General features: G+C 42.4%; 1 long non-coding RNA gene across 1 annotated transcript in view; it reads right to left on the bottom strand.

The window, feature by feature from the left end:
- Positions 1-12,494: 12,494 nt before the first annotated feature.
- The window catches only part of LOC131582595 (uncharacterized), a 28,716-nt gene continuing 22,040 nt past the window's right edge, over positions 12,495-19,170 (bottom strand). The window contains exon 3 of the long non-coding RNA XR_009278368.1: positions 12,495-12,619. This is a non-coding gene — a long non-coding RNA (uncharacterized LOC131582595). The remainder of the gene's footprint in view (positions 12,620-19,170) is intronic.

A 19,170-nucleotide genomic window follows, 5' to 3' on the forward strand; every position in this document is an offset into this window, starting at 1 on the left:
AATCTTCTTTGCCAGGGCTTCAGCCAAGCTCAGGTTTCAGTCCTGCTCATTCCTGTTTGCCTGATCCCACCAGCATTTCCTCACCATGACGGTGACAGAAGTTGAATCTCAGCAAACATGAATGAGCAAATGCAATCCTGATGCTAAGTTATGAAATTAATTAAAACCCTGGGAAAATATGAGAGGGGAGGTTCTTTTTGGTTTTGGTTTGTTTCTTTTAAACCAGAAAGAATTTTAGGGAGTCTGGTAAAGTATGTTGGAAATTTTTGTCCTAAATCTCAGATTCTGTTGAGTTTTTAGTGAATTTTGGGCAAGAAAACTGCACTGACCTTTTCAAGGCCATGTAAGGAATGTCCACAACAATTTTGCATTAAACCTAACCATTAACCTATAATAAAATGAATTAGAATTGCTTGTATAAACATCTCTGTTGACTTTAAAAACCCTCATATTCTCTTAACTCTATTTGAAAACAAGCCATTATTATGACATTCATTTAATTTGAGGGACTAATTATACGTGGCAAGCACATACCTAAATGCTTTGAAGGGTGGAAAAACACTTAATGAACGTAGAGAAAATTGTATTTATCTGCTTAGTCAATGCAATAAAGCAGGTCTGCTCACACTTTTTTCTCCTGACAGCACAAGGTAGGAAGCAGCAATAGAGAAAAGACAAAATAAAAATGAATTGGCAGAAGCCTCCCAATTTATTAAGACTGCAAGGCATATACATTTACAAGTGATATACATTTAAAAGGGGTATGCATTTAAAAGGAGTATACATTTACAAGGGGTATTCAGTTATAAGGGATGTAAAAGTTCTCAAAGGGTAGAATAAACCAATGCCAAGTTGTGCTGGGAATCACCTTGTCTCCAGTCCCCACTGACCCCAGCATTCCCTGTCTCAGCTCAGTCCTTCCAGGATACTGCTGTGAAGCATCTCCACCAATTCCTGCTTTCTCCTGGACAAAAGGACCTGGGAAACAGAATGAATAGAACAGTGCTATCATACACTTTAATTCACACACATTTGTTTTCATCTTGCTCCCATTCCAACCCACTCAACCTCCAAAAACAACTCTCCCAATGAATTCTTTGCTAACAGAGACACCACCACACCTAATTTCAGCCTGATGGACAAAAACAGTTTACCACAACATGTTGGTAGATCTGTTTGCTTCTGCTTTCTGTATTATAAGTAAATATATTCATATTCATCATATTCATAATTTGGTTGATCACTGCACTTCAAAGCCAACAAAATCAAAACTGAGATTGGAATACACCTCTTTCCTCTCCCAGCATCCTAGGAATCCACTCATGCTCTTTTTCTTGATAGCTAGTGAAAAATAATTGTTTGGAGTTTTGTTTTTGGTCTTTTTCTTTTTAAGCAACTACCAATCTACTGTGCAGCAGAACTCTGCAAATGAACTCTTGGATCACAGCACCACCTTATCTACTCCTCTTTACCAGCCAAATAACATATTGACTATCATTCTCACCTCTGACAGATCTAACCCAAGTCTCCCAGAGTGAAAGATTAGGAAGTTAATCCATTTTGAAGCCTTGCTGCGAGATATTAATGTTTTCAAAAACAAAAGTGATGGATGAATATTATTCAGGTCAAATAAAATCAGAGTTCTAAGAAGAGCTAGCCAGGTTTCAGTTCCAAAAAACAGTGTGTGATAAAACCAAGCCTTGAGATAGGGCATCAAATGGGAATTCAAACATATTTATTCCTAGTTTAGGGAGATATTTTAATTTCATAATTGATGAAGTGGGTTTTGAATGCAGTTTTCAGCAAGTCTATTCAAAATTTACTGTAGGATGCTTTGGGAGGGATGGCTGTGATACCATCTCTGCTTTCAGTATCATTCTTTAATTTCATTCTCTGTAATTTGCAGCCTCTCCTGTGTATATTCCTACACACACCAAGTGTTGCTATATCCTGATACACACATAAATGCAGTCCCTTTTCCACCACTAAATCCAGATTTCATACCTGTATATTCACACATATGAAAATACAGCCTTCTGAAATCCTCCAAGTGCTGCATTCAATATCTCAAGTTCATATTTCAGGCTCTATTGAATTTATGCATTTTTTGAAAGTGAAAATGTCTATGCAATACTGTTCAAGTTGTTGTCATTAATTATACACTTGTATTTATGGTATAATTTAGTGTGCACTTGAGAACAGTAATTCAGGTTCACTTAGATTTGGTTCCTCAGCTAAAGGAAATGAGATTAATTGATACAATAATAGGGTGACTCTTTGGCTGGCCAAGATGGGAGTCCCCAAACAGAAATAACCAGAAAACAACTCCAGAGGTTATCAGGAAAGCCTGAATACATGGAAATTCTCTTGAAAATATAAAGCAGGGCAGCATGGGGCAAATCACCCAGTTCCACCCAAGATTCAAGCAGTCTCTTGTGCTTTCACATGTATTTAAGGTGCCCAGTAAAGATTTAAGGTGTACAATACCTGGGAGCCAATGCTTCCTGCAGCTTCCTAAAGAAGGGAAAACAGAGAAGGAAGAAGGCAGGAGTTCCTAAAGAATAGACAAAATAAATACTACCAGACAAATGTTTGTCTTGCTCCAAGTTTTAAACAATATTGCCTTGAAATGGAATATATTTCATTAAAAAACAAACAAATCAGCAACCAAAAAGCCCAAGCCAAAGTTTAACTCCTAGAAGAGGCATCTATAGAACTAAGGAACAGGGATGTCAGCATTTTCCCTTGTGGTTATTCTCTAGAGAAAATGGTAAGGAACTGTAGAACAATTATAGAAGCCTCTCTTCAGAATCCATCTTTAATTTTCCTTGTTTCTGTGACACACTGCCTCAGGAATTCTGAGTCAATTCTGATAACTCTGTTCTCTAGAATGATTTTCAAATTACCAGAATTCAGGCAGAAGCTGATAGGCAAAATCCACCCCTCACAGACATTGACAGTTAAAGAAAGTAAAATAGTTTTTGCTGAAGCAAGAAAGAACTTAACAGTAGTAGCTGTTTAACTATGGCAAATAAACACAGCTTACACCAGACAACATAAAACAGCACAAGATTACGGTATAAATGTGGCATTATTGTGACTTAACAGAAGTCCACAGGTAACAGCATCCTCCTATGAGGAATTACTGACAGCACAATGGTGTTTAAGTAGGAAAGATTCCAGATTTCCAACCCTCAGTAAAGCTTGTTAGCTCAGGTTCTATGGCAGAATAACCCAGAATCCCAGACAGTCCCAGAATTCAGAACACGAATCATTCCCATCTTTGGGGTGAGCGGGGTCTGCTCTGTGCCCCCCACAGCCCCACGATGGCAGAGCTGCTGGTGCCATCGCCACACAGGCGGTGACAGCAGCAGGGACACGGGGACATGGCACTGCCATGCTCGGGGCTGTCACCTGTCAGCCCTGCAGCTGCCACCTGCTCAGCCTGGCACAGCCACATGGGGCCATGGGGACATGGGGACATGGGGACATGGGGACAGGGACACACGGACACAGGGACACGGGGACACAGGGACACAGGGACACAGGGACACGGGGACACGGGGACATGGGGACAGGGACACAGGGACACAGGGACACAGGCACAGGGACACAGGGACACAGGGACACGGGGACACGGGGACACAGGGACACGGGGACACAGGGACACGGGGACACAGGGACACAGGGACACAGGGACACGGGGACACGGGGACACGGGGACAGGGACACAGGGACACAGGGACACAGGGACACAGGGACACGGGGACACGGGGACATGGGGACAGGGACACACGGACACAGGGACACAGACACAGGGACACAGGGACACAGGGACACAGGGACACAGGGACACGGGGACACGGGGACACAGGGACACGGGGACACAGGGACACGGGGACACAGGGACACAGGGACACGGGGACACGGGGACACGGGGACACGGGGACAGGGACACGGGGACACGGGGACACGGGGACACGGGGACACGGGGACACGGGGACACAGACATGGGGACACAGACACAGGGACACAGGGACACAGACATGGGGCACACGGACACAGGGACAGGGACACAGGGACACACAGACACAGGGACATGGGGACAGGGACACAGGGACAGGGACAGGGACACAGGCACAGGGACACAGACACAGGGACACAGGGATAGGGACACAGGGACACACAGACACACAGACACACAGACACACAGACACAGGGACAGGGACACAGGGACACAGGGATAGGGACACAGGGACAGGGACACAGGGACACAGCGACACAGGGACAGGCAGTGCCCAGCTGCCCTTTGCCCTCCCAAGCCCACCCCTGTCTCCTGGGGTCCTTGCAGGTGCACAGCAGACACACTGGAACACACCAACCCCACATGGAAATACAGAGTTAAGGTTAAATCTCACATGCAAAATTAATCCCCATTTTCTTCCCAATTCTGTTTGAAAGCAAATACAAAATACAGCAGTGCAGAGCATCATGTGCATGCAGTGCATTACTTCATGAGTTATTTTGTGCTAATTTTGGTGAAAAACACCCACAATAGAAATGTTGGTTTCAAAGTCAAAGGCCACTTTTATACTTGGAAGCTATCTCTGGAATAAGTTGTCTCCAGTCAACTGACGATGCACAATTTCAGAAAAATCATTTTAAACTGTCAGTGATCTGCTTATTACATGCTTGACTAATTCCTTGAACAGAGGAAAGCCCCACATGACTGCAGAACAGATAGAGGAGATGAAAGATATATGGACTCTCTTTCCACAGAATCCAATTGCTGGTTTCTATAAATATGAAAATATATTTTTGTGATACAAGCAATGGCAAAACATGACTTCACCTCCTGGTCTGTTTGAAAATGCAAAGGTTTTTCCACAGTGAGAAAAAGCCTGGAATGTGCCTTGGATGCAATGATGAACTAATGCCTCAAATCCCTACAGTGTAAGACTGATTATAAATTTCTAACTCCCATTTAGGGTTTTAATATGAGATTCACTGGGAATACATGGACTGAGATTCATTTTCATTTTCCTACTGGGAAGTGTTTACTGCAAAGAAGCTCAACTTTTTGTATTGTACAATGATATTCTAATTATTTTTATACCCCATGCCCTCATGAATTCCCTGTGATCTTTGTCGAGGGACCACATCTAAAACCCAACCATCTTAATCTTTTAGATCAAAGTGTGGACTGAATAGACTCAAAGTCAAATATGGGATAAACTATTTCCAAAGCTAAAATCATAAATAATAGGCAGGAAATGAGCAGCAGTGGGAGGTTACAGAGCACCTTTCAACTGAAGAACAGGAGATTTTGTGTAGAGAGCTCCTGGTTAACAGAGCCATGGCTGAGGACCACCTGGTTTAGTCCCCAAATAATAGAACATCTTTAGAGGGGGGAGTGGAGGTACTTGGGGATGGGCTGGGCAGAGTTAGACTTCACAAACTCACAGAAAGTTTCAAAAGCCTAAATGGGAGTTAGAAATTTATCATCAGACTTACCCTGTGTGGACTGGAGGCCTTAGTTCATCATTGCTCCAAGGCACATTCATTCCAGGCTTTTTCTCACTGTGAGGAACCTTTGCTTTTTCAAAAACATTTTCTTCAGCTTGGCTTGGAAACTGGATACACTTTTATTTAGGCTGCCTGTTCACCTTCCAGTGAAGAAATGCACCTGCAAAGCCTTTGGGCTACTCCAGGAACCCTCCCTGCAGCTCCATGGCCAGGGCAGAGCCCAGGGCAGTGCCCACCTCCTCCACCCACCCAGCCACAGCAGCAGAGACACAACACCTCCACACCTGGAGTATGTGGAGCTGATTTCTCTGAGCTTGAAGGAATTGCAAGCTGTCAGTGACTGATTGTCACCCTGAAAACTCAGCTTCTGAGCTTGCTGACATGGTTTTCTAAGGACTTTCCCAGGCCAGTAACTATAAACATAGATATGTGTACATTCTTTCTGTTACACGTCTTGTGATGGGCATCTCTCATGGCCAGTGCAGTGAGAAAGTGTTATCCTGACCATCCAATCCCTGGTTGTGGTCAGGAGCCTATAAATCCTGGGGGGAAAAATAAACTCTCTCTTCCTTTCACCACACCTCGACCTGTGTCCATGTGATCTATTCATCTTCAGCGGCAACAACTGATATGTCCTTAAGGGAAAGTTTCTTGGGAGATCTTACACTCAAAGACAACATTTGTAAAGCATCTTGTTTTCTCAAAACAATTCTGTATAACTGTAGATAGTGAGTTTTTCTCTTCTCCCACCAATGGGACAAGAGGTGGTGTTCTCTTACCCAATCATGTTAACCCTGTGGTGTAAAACCCTATAAAAACTGAAAAGTTCAGAGAATAAAAACCCCTTTTCCTTGCGACTCGTTCTGGTGTGTGCTGTGAACCCCCACGTCCCCATCGTGTCCAGCAGTGCCAGGAGTGAGGCACTCACACCCCAAACTGCTCAGCACTCCCCAAACCCCACAGGTGAGCCCAGCACAGCTCAGGCTTGACCCACCTGAGGCCACCAAACCCACGGAGTTCAGCACCCTCAGTGTTTATCCCAGCTGAACATTGGGATGTTTCAACACCAAACACACTCAGTCCTCACCACCTGTAGTAGAGCTGCACTATTTCTACCAGATACAGCCTTGGTGCTGCTGCTGGAATTATTAGATCTTTATAATCTCCTCAATCTACTGCCAAACCACCCCTATTTCAGAAGTCAAAGACCAAATGCTAACACACATTTCTAATTATAAGAGATGGGAAAATTGTTCTATTCCACCTCCAGTCCCTGACAAGGACATCACACCTACTGAATTTCAGCTGCTCCTGTTTCTCTGGCATGATGAGAGGCACTCACACCCCAGAAATGCTGGGCCCAGTCAGTGCCTAGCTGCATATGTCAAATTATCCACTGCCAATTCAGACTGGTTCAATTCCCTTCATCAGCGGTGGTGAATCACTTCTCTTAGCATATGGTTACACATCACGTGTCTAACTCTACTTCTGCCCTCTGAAAAATCATCTGAGGAGGGATTTACTGAAGTTTTAGATACGGAGAAATTCAGCAGTGAAAATTATTGATGCTCACCATTATCTGTTTGCATACACAGTCAGCAGGCTGGGCAGGGAATGTTCACTTAGCAGGGCTGGATTAGTATTTTTAAACTCTTTCTATTATTGATTTAACCACTTGAAGCTGCTGGAAGCAGAGTTCTTGTGGCAGCTGTTAATGCAAGAGGCATTAGGGAAAATCCCTACTGTGGAGGTGTGCAAAAATGATCACGCATTAATGGTGAGATTTCACTTTTCATCAGCATCGTGTGCAACCCCAAATCCCCATTTTATCCTGCTCTGCTGGGTAAGAAACGTGAAAGGGGAAAAGTTTGGGGGTTTTGGTGGTGATTTTTTGTTTGTGTGCTTTGTTTTGGTTTTGTTCTCATTTACTTTAGTCCTTTCTAAAACCAGGATCCTGCAGTCTAGCCAAAGTGAGGAGCACTTTTTTTTCCCTCAAGTCATTCCATTAAAGTTAATGCAGCCACTTGCAGAGCAGGGCTATTCAAAGAGAGCAGTGGTATCAATGCAGCTCTGCATGATCACAAGGCCATTAACAAGATCCTTAAAAAAAAGAAGAAAGTGGCTTTATCAAAGCTGAAATGGACCAGGCTTTGCAACACTGTTAAAACTACTCTTGGCCAAGACAAGGGTGGGGAAATTAGTTTCTTCATTTAAAATAAAAATTAAGGTAACTAACTTCCAGACAACATGAATAAAGGAAAACATGCACTTAAAATTTTGTCTTCTCTGCAGCTGAAAATTCATTCTGATTGAGGCAGGATGTGGATTCATGGTTTAAAAGCCATTCTAGAAGTACCACACTTGCCATGTCTTAATTTGAACAGTCCCTCTCTTAATTAACCCAAAATACCTCCTGTGCAGAGAAGCTCTTGCATGGCTCACAAAAGAAATACTCCAAAAACTGTAATGATTTTCAAATTCATTGATAACTATTATGTCCTTCACTTATTTTTCATGTTCCTGCATCTCTATTCTAAATGATTGTTTCATTGATGCCAACAAAAATTAGCACATTATTGCCATGAACCAAATCTATTCATTGGCTTGACAATGCTGCCCTTCAGTTCTGTAAACACTTGAAAAAGTTCCAAGCTATAAACAATAGGCCTAGAAAAGCCTCTCACCACACATATCCAAAGATATTTCACTTGTGCAGAATAAAGCAAGGTAACTCTCATTGTTCTCTTCAGTGCCTGAAGGAATCCTATGAGGGGGATGAAGAGGGACTGGGGACAAGGGATGGAGGGACAGGACACAGGGAATGGCTCCCAGTGCCAGAGGGTAGGGTCAGATGGGATCTTGGGCAGGAATTGTTCCCTGGCAGGGTGGGCAGGCCCTGGCACAGTGTGCCCAGAGCAGCTGGGGCTGCCCCTGGATCCCTGGCAGTGCCCAAGGCCAGGCTGGACATTGGGGCTGGAGCAGCCTGGGACAGTGGGAGGTGTCCCTGCCATGGCAGGGGTGGCACTGGGTGGGCTTTGAGGTCCCTTCCAACCCAAACTATTCTGGGATTCTGTACTTAATTGCAAAACCCCATTCCAAAATATCTCTGTACACTGAACATTTGGGTGTGTCTGTGCACTGATTAATGTGCTAAACTGCTTCACCTGCCTCACCACCATCTCAGCTCTGTTGGCTTCCGAGACCACTCAGAGCATCACTATCATGGACCAAGGGGCATTTCATTTCCCACAGACTCCAACTGAGCAATGCTGGAAAGCACAGGGAAAACACTGAAACAATTTGCTTTTTAAAAACATTCTACTCTGGATTTAAATACAAAATTCCTATGATAATCTCCATGGTTTGGTACTAAGGTTGTACCATGCTTCTCTTAAACCCATTTGGTCTGTGGGTCCAACTGATACATAAAATGGGTCCATTGCTGCTTACAGATCCATATCTGGCAGAACTGTGAGTTTGAGAATGATTTCTGTTTCAATTGAAAGTGGACAAGAAGAAAAAATAAAATTAACCATAGCAGAAATGAGATAATTGCCCAAATTCAGCTACTACTCAATGAATTTATTATAACTTTGGTCTGGAGAGTTCCAAAAGTGCCAAGTTACAGCAGCAGTGAAAGACAAAAACTGGGGATGTTTCAGCAGTGCTGCTCAGAAAACAGAGCTTGTCAACAGCAGCAGGGCCTGGATTTGTGGTGCAGGAGAGAGGCACCGAACCCCCGGCTCTCTGGGAGCGCTGCTCTTTGACAGTTCCATGCTTGATTATACTCATTTTCTACTTCAGCAAGCAGCAAAATTTTATGAGATCCACCCCCATAGATGTTTGTTCCCTAACAATCTGGTGTACAGTTACAGAAGTTGCTAAATATGATTATTGCCTGGGAAGCAAGGAGAAAACAGAATTTTTTTAACCCAGCAATTCCCCTTCTGCCCCCCACCAGCAGCAATGCCAGGACAAGGCACTGCCACTCCAACCCCACAAACAGGGAAGCATAAACCAGTAAATTAAGTCAGTGAGGAGAAAATTATTTAGTTATATTTGAAGATAGCACATAGATCATATTGATCTAGTTCTTGCTCCAACAGAAGGTGGGTTTTTATCTCTTTTAAGAAGAGGGCAGAAGGTTTGTAATTACCCAGCTGCAAATGGGGCACAAGTATCTGCTCCTGTTGGAACCCAGAACTTAATACCTGTAGTCACAAACGCCTCAAAATGCACAGAATACAAAATCATTTTTGGTGCAATTCCTTCATTCATTGTTTCTGTGTCTCTGTTTCAGTCTGTTCTCATCCTGTAAACAAAATTATTCCTTTCTTTTCCTTCTTGGCCCCTCATTGTGATTTAACTGGGAGCAGAGCACTGTCCCCCCTGCCCTGATTCCCCCCAGTTATTTTTGATAAATCTGAGGCATTCCACCCCCTGCATCAGGCAGGTATGTCTGTCAGGGATCCTCATCCCTGCTGCATGCAATTGCATCCTTTCATTAGCAAATGTTGCCAAACAAAGCACTTCTCTGACAACTTCTCATTTCCAGGCATATTACAGGGTTCCATCTTAGACCAGCTTTACTGTTATAGATTTAGATTGAATTTGCCTCACTAAGTTGTCCCATTCTGGGCTGATGACAAAACCTGAGCTATCCATATGCCTAATTGCACTCATAAATGGAGCTCTTAGCAGGCTGTGGTGGTGATGGTGCTACAGTTGCTGTTTATGGAATTGTTCTCTAATTCCCTTTTTTTCCTAAGCTGAAATATTTTTTCCTAGGACTTGCACACATTCTGATGGAGAATGTTATTTTTCATGAAATGTACTTGGCCTGCAAACGGCAGCAGAAGGGAGAGGGAATGCAAGTGAGAAATAACCAAATGAGGGGAAGAAAAGGTAACTGTGTACCCAGTCTGGGTGGAAATCATCACAAGCAGCCCCAGCCAACTCCACAAAAGGGGCAGCAAAGTATCCAAGCACCCAAGGAGCCATCTGGGCTCCTTCATCTTGTCACCAGCTCCTTCCAGACAAACATCCCCTGCCAACCCCTGCAGGGGCAGCTCTGAGCTGTGCACCCAGGGAGCAGCTGGAGCTGGGCAGGCTCAGAGCAGGGAAAGGTTCTGCTTCCCCCAGAGGTGCTGGCACTGCCCAGGCTCCCCAGGGAATGGTCCCGGCCCCGAGGCTGCCAGAGCTCCAGGAGATGCCAGGGATGCCCAGGGGGATTGCTGGGGGGTCTGGAGCTGTGCCCATGATCCTGGTGGATATTCCAGCCCTGGATATTCTGTGCTTCGAACCATCTTCGCTCACAAAGTGATTCCTTTAAGGGAAATTCTCCACATTGGGATAATTCAATGGGGAAATAAATAAATTTATATGTGCACCAAAACTTTCAGGTCATATCATTTGTGCTTTCTTAATATTCATTGACATGAAAATCCCCCTGGACTTATTGCTTGCTTTTTGAGTCTTTTCCCTGGTGTACACATAGCTGTGAAATCGCCCAGGAAATTCCTTAAAGCAACATTTGGACTGATGCTTTGAAATTACATTCCCATTTCAAACAGGACTCAAATAATTTTAAAATGGCAACAAAAGTTTAACAAATATGAAAATAAAGAAATCAGCGAGTCACTTAAACCATTGTGGGTCAGATTAACATAAAACTTAACAGAAAACATAAAAAAAAATCATTAACTGGAAAAATTCTTGTTTTGGGTAAGGGAAGGCAGTCTAGGAAGATACTATTTCTCACTAACAGGTGAGAATGACAGAGTGACTTAAAACACTTTATAAGAATTATTTCATAAACACTCATGTGAAAGAATTCAAACTCTTGAAAAGCAGCCTTCAAATCAAAATTGTTATTGACGTGTTTCATCTGATTGGAATGAGGCTTTCAAAAATTTTTAAAAATCCAAATAACACAGACATTTCTTTGTCTCTTTTCTGTCCTGCTCCTTCCTCCTCACTACAGCAATATAGAATTTTATCAGTTTGGCTGTGAATTCATTCCTTATGGGTGATGAATTCCTGCAGCACTAATGGTCTTTGGAAGATTTCTGAACCAATGTGTGGCAGATCTGAGAGAATCCCATTCCTCTGCCCCAGTACCACTCTGCCAGAGGGGATTGGGGGATTCTGCACGTTTAAACAGTAATTTTATCAAAATTCCCCTTTGCAGGTATCACAGCCCAGCTGACAGGATGGTTATTCTGATATTTGCTGCCCAAGGATGTGATGCCAGCAGGACCTGGGTGCCTCAGGGGGAGTTTTGTGCTCATTTATAATCTGGTCAGTGGGTTTAAAGGCACTCAGACATGCATTAAAATCTGTCTGAGACGGGACCTTGAAGTTAATTTTCAATTGATTCTGTCTTGTAAATGCCACTTAAGTAAGAACTTCAGTCTTTTTCTTTTTCCCCCTTTTTTCTTCTTCCTCCAGAAGGCAGAAGTTTCATTAGCAGGGTGCCATTCTGCTTTGCTTCTCCCAAAGAATGGAACTGCCACAGCCCAATAATCATTTTTACATGTGGACCATACCTGAAGTGACTTAAGAAATTTAATTCCCTACAGAAGAATGATGTGAGACAGTGCACAAGCTAGACTGTAAAATCACTAAATATCATTGTTCACCTATGCCTATTTCACCTCACAGATTTAATGCTTTTCTACTGAGAAAGAACAGGTTAGGGGGAGTCAATTCCACAATTTTAATATATAAGCAAAAAAAGAGAAAAATTCCTGCAGTCCAAGAGGTGGAACTGTATCGATTTTGCTGTTTTGCTCAGGAGCACAATATCAATTCTGTTTGCAATTATTTTGCATTACTAATCAGCTCATTACCAGGCAGTCAGACAATGTTAGTTCATGCTACAATACACTGGTGGGTCATTTGCCAATAGCAATAAAATTTCACAATGTAGCAGGTGAAATTTTGTGTCGCTCACGGTACCTGTGGTGGGCTCATCTGCAGATCTGCTACACTGAGGATGAGAGAGCTTCCAGAGACAGTGAAACCATGGTGCACATGAGGAAATCTGACATTTACAAAGGAGGAAACGTCTGCTGGAGTGGAAATTCAGCAGCTGAAAAGCAACAAGGAACATCCAGTTAAAGGGGCTTAAATGAAATAACTATTCAAGCAGCAACCTGGCTTTAGCAGGAATAATGTATAGCTTAAACCTGGGTCCATCACATGCAAAACTCAGGCACAGCCACTGGAATTGTTTTATTTAATCAAAATACAAGACTGTTAGCAGTAAATGTGTGACACTGCAAGGGCCACATGGCTACAGTACATTACAAAAAGCAGCATGGCTGGGAAAATTTAAACTTTCTTTATAAATATATAACCCTTATACATGGTTGGTTTTGGAAGCTTCAGGCACACTTTAAATATGCTGGAATTTTCTGTTTTGTATTCTTGCAGTATTATTTTCTCCATAAGAAAGTATGGAGCTTGCAGTACAAAGCTATTCTTTAGAATGCAAAGAAGCAAGTAAAAATTGGTATATTGTGTCCTTCCTTGTTCCTATAATCCATAAAACTTATGAAAAAGCAGTCTCTTGAAATTTATTTCAACCAATGACACAGAATATGAAGTGGAAGGACAAACAGTCCCCTGCACAATTCTATTAGAAAATAAAATTTATGTATATATGTAAATATTCTCTCCTAAATATCAGTTAGGATTGCAGAGTCCTTTCATCATGGGGTTTGTATTTAGAATTTTGAAGAAGAATTATTTTCAAAGTTGACAGTAAAACTTATTGTCTGTTCTCTTCCATGTATGTTGAAAATCTTAATTACTTGCTTCAGTATGTATTATTTTTACTTCAACATTTCTAATTTGGTTCCTAGTATGATAACTATCTTTTGAGAAGCAATTATTCTATATTTCTCCTTATTACCTGCTCAGTTTTATTTATTCCTGTATACTGAATTTGCTTTGTAAATGAACCTCATCGCTGTAGGACTTGGTGGTTTTCTAAATAATTTATCTTTATGAGAATACTCTGAGTCAGGAAAGTGCTAATACTGAGATTAAAACCAAAAATGTGCACCAGACTACCCAAGAGACCTCAGGTGAAAGGGCAACGTGCCCTTCCCAGTGAGCAGAATTACATGAAAAATGAGAATTACATCAAAAACAAGAACTTTCAGCAATATTAATGCCCCCAATGTCTCAAGGCAAATTTGAACCCCAAAACTTCTAACCCACACACACACACACAAATCTGGAGACCTGAGCTTCAGCAGACAAATTCCCAATTCCTCCCTTTTTTCCCAACAATCTGCCTTTGCAGTGGTCATCTTGCTCCTGAGAGATTCTTTCCCACATTCTGAGCCAAGATCGAGGTTTAGTGGGAAGCACAAAGAATTTCCAAAGCTACACCCTGGCAAGCTCCAAACCTCTGCTGAAAACAACAGGGACAAGTTTCTAGAAAAGCCAAAAACATGCCTTAAAAAATTCAATAATTTATTTCTCTGCCTTGGTCCTGAATAAATGTCTGCATATCAGAGTCTCCATTCAGGTGAAGTTTTCTGGGATGGCTCAAGCTGAGGCTGGTTCCCAGGCAGATGAAGGCAGAAATTGCTCAGGGGAGTGTCTGGGCCCAGTGCAGGGCATTCAGCAGCTCAGGTGTGTGCTCTGTGCTCTGGGAGGAGCACATCAGCTGCCTGTCCATAGCTCTGCAGCTCTTCTGGCCGTGTGTAACAACTTCAGGGTTCATACTCAACTGCCATGTGCTGATTCCAGTCCTTCTCCCAGCTCTTTTTGTACTTTTCTTTATTTCCCCGTCCTGAATGAGGTGTACTGAGGAGCATCCTCAGTTTTCCATCAAATGAAGCAATTTGGATGCCCAAAGCACTCACCCAGCTTCCAAGAAGCCTTAACAGACGATGCAGATCCCACCTTTTCCATCTGACTCTGGCTATTTTGGCCTTCAGACAGAGTCACTCAACAGAAAAGATGAAGAATGATGTTTCTCCCTGGGAATTTCTTTGGAATTTCTGGTCATGTCCCTGCTGCTATTAAGATGTACTTTTATTGTGCCCTGTAAGATTGCAACTGCATGCTTCACAATACTGGTATATATTTTAATATTGTGATATTATCTGCTAGATATCATCCTTATTAGATAATAGAGCATTTATCACACTTAAATGCTTCACAGTTCCCAACCCTGAGTATATTTTTATTAATGTATACAGGTGATAAGAAATACAGAGTACAGCAGAAATCCAACTGGGAGCCAACATTACCACCCATTTCAGAGTTTCTAATATTTGTATCCATTGGGAGAGGTGATTTGCCCTGAAATGAAATGTTTATCTTGGCCAGCCCTACCTCACAGCAGTAGCCCTTCTAAATGCTCCTTGAAAATACTTACAGATATTATCTGACTCTTATTCCTCCTCCCCCTGTTAGATTCTGAACAGATTTTTTTCATCCTGTTCTGTGCTCAGTGTGGACAGACTGCAGGGATGAGGAATTCCTGTCCTGGATATTATACCCTGCAAGAGGCACCCTGATGTTTTCCTAAGCCCTGGCTCCGTTCAGCACCGAGGGACTCCCTGAATCTGCCCAGGAGAGGGGAGCAGGAGACGGGAACAGGTATTTGAAACTTGTTTATGCTCAGTAGTCAGAGAGTGTCAACAAACAATTCACAGAAGCCTCATATAGTATTATCCCTCTCTCTTCCTTTTAGGCAATGGACTCCATCTTTGCACAGAACTTAAACATTCAATGACCCTGCTGCATGGAAAATGCCTTTCAAAGGCTTTCTGCAGTGCTGTGAGGACTGAAACATTACATTTACTGTGGAAATACTCCTCTTTGCTAATGCTAGTGGGCTAGGAAAACCCACAATTACCAACTATGCCTGCAAAAAGAAAGAAATACTTTTTTCCATACAGAATTTCACAGTAAATAATACATTTATAATTTTCAAATTTTGCTCTGTTGGACCTGGTTTCTCTGTCCTTCTCCCTTGCAGTGTAAATTTGGAGTACACATCTAGAATTTAAAAGGCACAGGATACACCAGACAATGTTTCTCACTCATCTTCCGAAGTTCCTGCTTGTATGGCACAACCTTGGGCTTTCCACAGCACCATGGCAATAAAACAGCACAACAAAAACACCAGAAAATTAAGTTCATGCCAGATCTAAGAAAAAGCTCATTTTAAATTGATTATAATTCATTAACTGCAAACTCCAGGTTGGTCAGGTGCAACACTAACCAGACTTCTCTGTGTAGCAAACACAGCACATCAGCACACATCAGCCTGATCTGTGATGGCTTATATGGTCAGAAAGAATATTTTCCACAATTAAAGTAAAGACTAAACTCAGCAAACAAACTCCCTGGGCAGTGGCATTTCCCTTTGCTGTAAGCCTGCATTAGGATAAACAAGGGAAAATGAACTTTGTGTTGTCCATGTGGTGATTCAGTTTGAGATCATTGTGCTGTCCCTGCAGCCTCAGCAGCGCAATCCCTCAGCTGGGACAGACAAAGGGACAGACAAAGGGACAGGGATCACACACCAGGCACTCCCTGAAAGGTGAAATGGAGATGGAGCAGACTGCACTGACAATTCCCAAAACATTCAGCCATGCATCCCCAAAGCCCCTCATACCCAGCTGCCGTGGGACAAGGAAGGGCTCCCAGGACAGGAATAAGGGGGTGGATTTTTCCAGTGGGAGGAGGAGCACTACAGCAGTCTGGACTCCAGGGATCAGGAAAAAGGACTGCAAGGGGAGCAAAGCTCTTGAGAAATTCCTGAGAAGTCACCAAGGGTAGCTGTCATGGAATTGTAGAAAGCCCTCCCAATCCTCCCTGAAAGTGCTAAAAAGCTCTTGGCATTCAAACAGATCCATTCAACATTCCAGAAGGACAAAAAGAGAAAGCAAAGCTACAGAAATTGTAAGGGAAAAACCTACTGAATATCCATGTGCAGTCACAACCCAACAGCTGCTCGTGGGTTTGTTCCTCCATCCCAAAAAGCCTCTGGATTCTCTGGACACACAGAAAGGTGCAGAGAAGGGCAACAAGAGCAAGGGAAGGTGGGGAGGTTTCAGACTTTTCCAAAATAAGTACATGTGTGAATGTATGTCCAGAATTGACACAAATATCTCACTTCCTCACACAGAAGTGGCACATTGTGGCCCTGGATTTTAGGAATGTTAAAAAAAAATCCATATCCAAAAAATTCCATTAAATTAGCAAACCAAAAATCTGTGAAGTGCCTTTAAACACAGCCACACAAAAAAATCCAGTGCTGAAAGACAATACATCAGAGTCTGGGAATCATCACTCCATCTGTATCCTACTCTCCCACAAGAGAAGAGGAAATTGTGAGAGGGCAGGGAGCCTTTGATGGAACACACAGCTGCAAAGCTACAGATGCAACCAGATCCCCAAGTGCCAATCCAGACAATCCTTGTTGTTTCTCCTTGATTCATTTTGTGAGAACTCAAGAAACCCACTCACACAATTAAGGGCGGTTTCACATTTCTCATTCTGTTTTTATTTACCATTCATATGTTCACATTTCTGTGCAGGCAGGGCTGCCCACTTCTTACCCAAATAAAGTGGAAAAATGGGAGGTCTCAAGCAATTAGCTGAGGTACTGTGCCAGTGCTTAAATGAACCATCTGTTCCAAGGTATGCAAGAGCAGCGTGCCTGGAGCCATGAGGCAGCTCTGCAATATCCAGCCCTGCTCTGGAAAGGCTCTGGGCTTGGATGTTTTGGAATTACACCCAGAAAAAGCACCAACATCAGCCTCATCTGCCACACACAGAGCAGGCTCTGCCAGAGGCTCCCTTTGGCTCGTGGGGATCTGGGCTTTGGCAGAGTGTGGGTGGAAATGAACACATACAACACCCAGAACAGTGTGTGGAAAGCCACTCCAAAAAGTTTCCTGAATGTGTTGTGCAAAAGGAGATGAAAAATTAAAGGTCAAGACAGTGGAATTAACAATATTTCACCGTGGCATGAAGGAATTCTTGAATGAAGAAATTTGGCCTTTGCTGCTCAAGTACAGCTTTTATCTTGGATGGAAAGGGCAAGCAGATGGGAGGAGATTGGGGTTTTGTCTCCTCAAAAACAGATCTAAAGCATGAGGACCTCCAGCATCCAGTTCCAGGAGTGTTTTATTAGTACATGGCTGACATTTATCCATGCCAAGACTGAACATGCTCGTTAGAACTGTTTATTAGACAAAAGGCTACTAGGAGAATGATAATTAATCAGTTGGCATTGATTGAAATTCTTGATGAAATGAAGCATGAGCTGTTAAAAAATAATTGAATGTAATCATAAAATTCATGAATCATCCATAGAAAGCACATTTATTAAAGCAGAATTCATAAGTAAGATATTTTGTCTGGCTGTTTTTCTCTTCTTTGGCTCCTGTCCCGTTGGATGAACAGGCAGCTGCTCCTCCAGCACAGCTCCAAAGAGCAGACAACAGGTAAACATCCCATGCAAGAGCAGAACAGCAGCTCTGCCATTTGAATTACCACCAAGCTCAAAGAGCTTTTGTAAACCAAAAACCTAAAACCTGCTATTTGGCATGAGAATTCAGGAAAAGCAAATTAGTTTTATGCTAAAAAACATGAAAATCTTAGCTGCCTTCAAAAGGAGTGAGCAAAATTTTCATTCTCTAGGTGAAAAACTCAGAATTGAGTCGGGATATACCTGGCTACTCTTTCTCAATACCAATTTCTAAGGAAAAAAATGAATAATGCAATGCCACAGTTTCAAAAGTCTTGGCACAGGTGTACCCTTGGACACAGAAATTCAGTTGCTGGTGGTTTTTTTTTAAATTTGAAATCTATCATTAACTAAACACAGAAACAGCCTAGATGAATAAAGCTCCCAGTATAAAAAATTGCTGACCATATTATCATGGAACAGATATTTAAGAACTGAGATTGGGTTCAAAGGAAACCTCATTTTCTGAAGATAGCAATCAAATCATTTTATATAAATTCTGCTTTTAAATTTCCTAAGTAACAATCAACCATTAGATGAATTGAGTTAATTCCCCCTAACACTGACTGACATTCAAGTAAATATGAACTTTTCCCTGAGAGAAGCTAAAATATTTATATAACAGGCAAAACTGTAACCAGTTAATCCCAAATGTTAGATTAGATAAAAATACATCTTTAATCATGTAACTTTATATTTAGCAAAGTCCAATGTTTTAATATCATTTCAAAGAGAATTTGTTTCTACTCACTGCCTAAAATGAAACAAAAATCCAAAATGCGAACAGACAAGGTGCTGATTTGTCTGTTAAACCACAAAAACCTGTATCAGAATGTTTGAAATACACAAATATTTCTGTTGCAGTGGATGATTTTTAGCAGAAAATCTTACTTATCCTGCTTCTCACATCCCCTGAGAGCAGGAGCAGCTCACCAAGCCAGGAAAACAATTCCTTCTGCAAACACTGCAGGCACAACTGAGATGATGGGTGGGACTAAAGTTGGCAGTGACCAAAACCATCTTTATTTCTGACTTTTCTCCTGGATGAAGAAGCATCTTCTCCACAGGCACAGGCACTCACAGTGAGTGAGACAAAGCCCTTAATGGCTTCACTCACGGCCAGCCCAAGCAGGAAG

This window comes from Poecile atricapillus, chromosome 10, assembly GCF_030490865.1.
Source record: "Poecile atricapillus isolate bPoeAtr1 chromosome 10, bPoeAtr1.hap1, whole genome shotgun sequence".
NCBI classification, from domain to species: Eukaryota; Metazoa; Chordata; class Aves; order Passeriformes; family Paridae; genus Poecile; species Poecile atricapillus.